Genomic DNA, 6,039 nt, shown 5'->3' on the forward strand with positions numbered 1-6,039 from the left:
CAGGACACTGGCTGTGGGAGGAGTGAAGGATAAGATTGGACAGGCAAGAACGTGCCGTGCCAGGCTTGTCCCTGAGCTGACTGATGGGCCAGCAAGGAGGTGTAAGCTTCCAGGCGGGAACTTCTCCAGATTTTCCACCCCATGAACCCAGACAGACTTTTCTTGGTGTGGACAGCCTGGCAGAAATGAGGATATCCTAGGGAGATAATGTGTGCCTCTCAATTTGACTGTCAGACTATTCAGACAATGGACTCCAAGAAGAGGGGATTTCCCTAGGAATCTCATGCTGAGAGAGGGAAAAGGTATGGGGTGTGGGAGGAGGGTACTTGTCTCCTAGAAAGGTGATTTCACGAATTTAAGTTTTTTGTTTTTTTCTTTGGAGACAGGATCTCACTATGTAGCTCTGGGTGCCCTGGAACTCACTCTGTAGACCAGGCTGGCCTTGAACTCACAAAAAATCAGCCTGCCTCTGCCTCCCAAATTCTGGGATTAAAGGTGGCACCATTCTGCCCAGTTTTTTTTTTTTGTGTGTGAGTGGTTTACACATTTCTTTTTTTTTTATTTTTTAAAAAATGATTTACTTATTTTATGTGCATTGTTATTTTGCCTGAAGTTATATCTATGTGAGGGTGTCAAATCCCCTGGAGCTGGTGTTATAGACAGTTATGAGCTGCCATGTGGGTGCTGGGAATTGAACCTGAGTCCTCTGGAAGAGCAGCCAGTGCTCTTAACCACTGAGCCATCTCTCCAGCCCCGGTTTACACATTTCTAATAACTTGTCAGACCACTTTGCCTGGACACTGATAGAACCCTGACTGACTGCTTAGTTGTACATAGACCTATCCTGGAGATGGGCTGGAGGGGGGTGCCACTGAATCTCTTTGTCCTTTTCCCCAATGTGGCCACATTGAATTAATGTCCCTTTTCTGCTTCTTACTACCAATTTGGCTGTTTTAGTGAGCTTCTCAAGTGGCTGGGGAATTGGCTCAGTAGTTGAGAACACTTGTTGCTCTTGTAGAGGACCCAGATTGGGTTCCTAGTACCCATGTTGGGCGGTTCACAACCTCCTGAAACTCCAGTCCCAGGGGATTTGATGCCCTCTTCTGGTATTCACAGACACCTGCATGCACACAGTACATGTACAAACAAACATTCAGGCACACACGTAAACACTTGGCTTCTTGAGGACAGGTGGATGAACCTGGATTCTTGGAGTGCAGACTGTGACTCTGAGTGTGGTGACATTAGCTGTCTTTCCCCTCTCACAACTTTCACACACTGTCAAGTCAGCTCTCCCCCGAAGCCCCAAGAATGGGCCCTTCCAGACCCGTTAGAAGCAGTAGTTTTCAACTTGTGGGTCACAACCCCTTTAGCAAACCTCTATCTCCAAAAAGTATTTACACTGTAATTCGTAACAGTAGCGAAATTACAGTTACGAAGTAACATTGAAATAATTTTGTGGTTGGGGGGTCACCACAGCATGAGGAACTGTACCAAAAAGTCACCGCATTAGGAAGATTGAGAACCACTGCTCTACATGGAGACAGGTTACAGATAGGACCTGTGACCACGGTCTCACTGCATGCTAGGTAGGACCGTTGTTCTTCTAGATGTCCCTTATTCAGAAATGTCTGTGGGACTCTTCAAACGCCCACCCACCTCAGCCAGGAATACAAGAACACACACAGTCTCTTCGTCTACTGGTGATGTCAGCTGACCTCGGACCCACTGTCTGTGACACAACACCTCTCTGAATCCTCTTCATGAGGACGCTGGAGGGCCTGAAACTCTCTGCTTCAGACATTCCCTATGCTGCGTTGCCTGTCTGCCTGCCGAAGGTAAGAAATCTCTTGCTGGAAAGACAGTTTGACTCAGTGCCTCTCTCTTGAACACCCCCTCCTCCCCTTAACCCCAGGACTCTAAAAGCCTCTGTCTACACTATGCCAGTAAGTAGTACCTCTAGTTGTGACAGCCAAATATCCTACCAAACATGGGAGTTGCAGAAGGGAGGGAGGGTCTGTGGGTGAGACTTTGTCTCTAAAAGGCTCCCCAGGAAACTTAGGTCCCAGGAGGACCTCTTACCCAGGGCCCTCATGTCTTTCATGGCCCCTCACCACTGACAATTTCTATCTTGTATTTCAGCCTGGTCACACCAACTCAGAGCAGATCCCACAGATGACACTGAACTCTGTCAGGTTCGACTATGCATGCCTTGTCCTTCTGACTTTCTAACCAGCCAGAGGGTTGGGGATGGGGAAGAAAAGTAACATTTAAATAACCAGTCACCCTTTCCCACTTCTTCTCTAGAAGCTAACAGAGTGAGTCTAGTGGGAAATGGAAAGATGTGCTATTTCCTTAGCAGCTTGGTTTTTACATGCTGGGACATTTTGAAATTTAAGGGCTTCTCTCTGTCTCTGTTTCTCTCTGTCCTGTCTCTCTCTCTGGGTGTATTGGGAGCTCTGTGTGCTCATATATGTGGTGGTTTGAATGAGAATGGCCCCCACATGGGCTCATATGTTTGAATACTTGGTTCCCAGTTAGTGGAACTGTTTGGGAAGGATTAGGAGGTGTGGCCTTGTTGGATGATTGTATCACTGGGCAGGGGTGGGGTGGGGGACAGGCTTTGAGGTTTCAACCCCCCCCCAGCATTTCCAGTTAGCTCTATCTGTCTTGTAGATGAGATGTGAACTCTTAGCTACTGCTCCAGCACCATGCTTGCCTGCCTGCTGCCATGCTCCCTACCATGCTCCCTACCATGCTGGCTGTAGACTCACCCTCTGAAACTCTAAGCCCTCAATAAACTCTTTCTTTTATAAGTTGCTGCTGTGGGATGTCTTTCTGTATGCTGGGAATATGTGTTGATCTGATTGGTTGATAAATAAAGCCGTTTGGCTTATGGCAAGGCAGCTTAGAGGAAGGTGGGAAATCCATCCAAGCAGAGAGACAGGAAGAAGGTGGGGAGAGATGTCAGCCACCACTGAAGGAGAAGCAACATGCCAGCAGACAGGTAAAGCCACAGAACATGCGGCAAAACACAGATTAAGAGAAATGGGTTAATTTAAGATGTAAGAACTAGCTAGCAAGAGGCCTGCCATAGACCATACAGTTTGTAAGTCATACAAGCTTCTGTGTATTTAATTGGGTCCAAGCGGCTGCAGGACCGGGCAGGACACGGGAAAACTTTCAGCTACAAGTTGCCTTCCATGTTTTTTTACCATAGCAATAGAAAAGTAATAGGACAGCATGTAAGTGTGCATTCATGTGTGTGTACGTGCATGTGCAGGTTAGAGATTGACTTTGTTTTTCTCAATCACTCTCCACCTTATCATTTGAGACATGGTCTTTCTTCGAATCTTGAGTTCAGTGGCTGAGCTATGCTGGCTGGCTAGTGACTCCAGCATAACTGGGATTTCCATGTTTCTGCCTCCCCAGAGACGGAGTTACAGATGAGTGCCTCTGTGCTTGGCTTTTTCATGGGTGCTAGGAGTCTGACTGAGTCATCTCCCCGGTTCCAATCTAAGGGACTTTCAAGGATGGTTTTGACTATGTGGTTTATATCTCACCTGCTAACGTGGAGTGCTAACCTCTGTGTAATGGGGTCTTCTGTATTTGGAGGGTGTAATCGCTTCCTGGTCCTCTTGTGCCATGCCTTTCTTTATACTTCACTAGGAGCCCTATTCCAAGACTCAAATTACACATCTGCTTCTCACTCCAGCCCTGGTGATTTTATGCTTACTTTTTTTTTTTTGAGACAGGGTCTCACTATATAGCCTTGGCTAGCCTAGAACTCCCTGTGTAGCCTAGAACTCCCAGGTTGGCTTCAAACTCACAGACATCTGCCTGCCTCTGTCTCTTGAGTACTGGGATTAGAGGTGTACACCACTACATTCAGCCTCGTGTGCTTACTTTAGTCTCCAGAGCTTCCCTGTGGAGCCGCTCACTTCTCTCTCAGAAGTGGTCGTGGGTCAGATGAGGCTCTGCACCCTGATTCTGGCACCGTGGGTTTCATCATGTGCCCCTCGAGGAATGCTATCTTTACCAACCACAAGCCTTTCCCCAAACATCCTTGAGGACCAAGAGAGAATGTCAATGCCCTGCTCAGTCACTTCCAGCATACAGGAACCAGCATGAGCGACACAACTCATAAAAGATGCCCGGTCGGGGGGTGGTGGTGGTGCTGGTGCTGTGTAACTTGTGGGCAGACCCAAGGAAGACTGGCCTCTCCCGGGGCTTTTAACCCTGGGGAGTTTCCTCACGAGGCTCCCGACTTTCTGAACTCCCCGAGACTGTAAACCTGCCCATTGTAAGACGGCAGAATGATCTCGAGTCCAGGCTCCAGCCTGTGACTAAGTGGGATTCCCGGGTCTAGCACTGTCTGGTGCGTGACTGTGTTAGTCTACTTTTCTGTTGCGGAGGTGAAACACCAACCGTGGTCGCTGATGGAAGACAGACTTTATTTTGGTGGAGGGTTCCCGAGGGATGAGAGTCCATCAGGGAAAGGAAGGCAGCAGAGCAGCGGGCATGGAGGCAGGAACAGGAAGCTGAGAGCTCACGTCTTTAACCAGCAACATGAAGCAGGAAGAGAACTGGGCGTGGTGGACATTTTGTAGTCTCAAAGCCCATCCCCAGTGACGTACTTCCGCTAGCAAGGCTGCCCATCTCCAGAACCTCTCCAAACAGCACCACCATCTGGGGACCAAGGGTATTTCTCATCTAAACCATGTGACCAAGAGGGGATGACTTAACTTCCCTCTGCCTGAGGGGGGTGTGTGTGTGTGTGTCTGTCTGGCCCAGAGTAAGATTCAATAATGATCGCCAGTGGCTGAAATCAAATGCTTAGTGTGGGGATGTTTGAAGACCAGTCGTCCCTCTAGCTTGCATAGGTAAGTCTCTGTAGGTTCCCGCCTCTTGCTGCTGTGTCTCTGTGGGACTATGATAGGCTTTTGAAAGGTGACCGCAGCAAGATTCTTGTTGTGTCTTTTCTTCCTAAATGTTCCTACCTGAAGGAGGTGGCAAGCTCTTCTGACTCGAGGAAGCACACAGGGAATCCAGAGTTAGGGGACTCTTGAGGACCCTCCCTGAGGTATAAAGCAGCACACAGTCCCTGGGGTAGGAGTCACTCTCTCGGATCTGGTGATAAGTTGGTTTGCATGGGGAGTCCCAAGGATGCAGCTGTTACGAGCTGTGTCTCTCACGCTGGTGGCACAGCTGCTTTTGAGTCACTCCTGCAGGTGACCCCAGCACACTCACTGCTTTACTTGGGTGGGGGCTTCTTCCTTTGGTTTGTCATTGATTCCCGTTTGGAGTGAATACATATTTGTTCACAGGTTCTCGAGAGAAGTCTTGCCACAGTCCAGTTCCCCAGGCAATCAGAGTCTGGCTTTTATTGTGAAGATGTTTTGGGGCTGGGATCAAGTCTATAACTGCCCAAGTGAGAGAGACTTTCTTAGCTAATCAAGATGGGCCTGACTCCCTCTGTGGAGAGGCATGCAAAACAGAGCCAAGGCTCCTCTGTTCTGAAGGTCTCCTCCCCATAGAAACCTTTCCTCCTGGAGGGAGGAGGATGGAGGCTTCTAAGACTCAGGAAGTCTCCTGTGGGTGGTGGCTCCAGTCCTCCAGACTGCCTCTCTGCAGATTGCCTGCCCTTGTTCTGCCAGGCTCTGTAATCTCATGTGCCAGTTCCTTAAGTCCCAGCATGGATCCCCAGGGATATTTTTCCTGGCCGAACCCTGGTGGGTAACAGTGTCCAGCCCTTGGCAGGGGCCTCACACACTCAAAGCACTTGGCTTCAGAATCAATGCCAGGCGCCAAGAGAGTTTAGAGGAAAGAGCGACCAGGAGGAAGTGATCACAGCCACGGGGAGTGGTGAGGGAGGAGAAGGAGAGGATTTAGGTCTTGTCTGGGAAGAAGTCTCTGGGAGAAAGAATTAGCAGGGCTGAGGAGATGACTCAGTGGTTAAAGTGCTTGCCGCACATAAGGGTGAGGATTGGAGCTTGGATTGTGACTTAGGGTTTCTATTGCTGCAGTGAAACACTATGT

This window comes from Peromyscus maniculatus, chromosome 1, assembly GCF_049852395.1.
Source record: "Peromyscus maniculatus bairdii isolate BWxNUB_F1_BW_parent chromosome 1, HU_Pman_BW_mat_3.1, whole genome shotgun sequence".
NCBI lineage: Eukaryota > Metazoa > Chordata > Mammalia > Rodentia > Cricetidae > Peromyscus > Peromyscus maniculatus.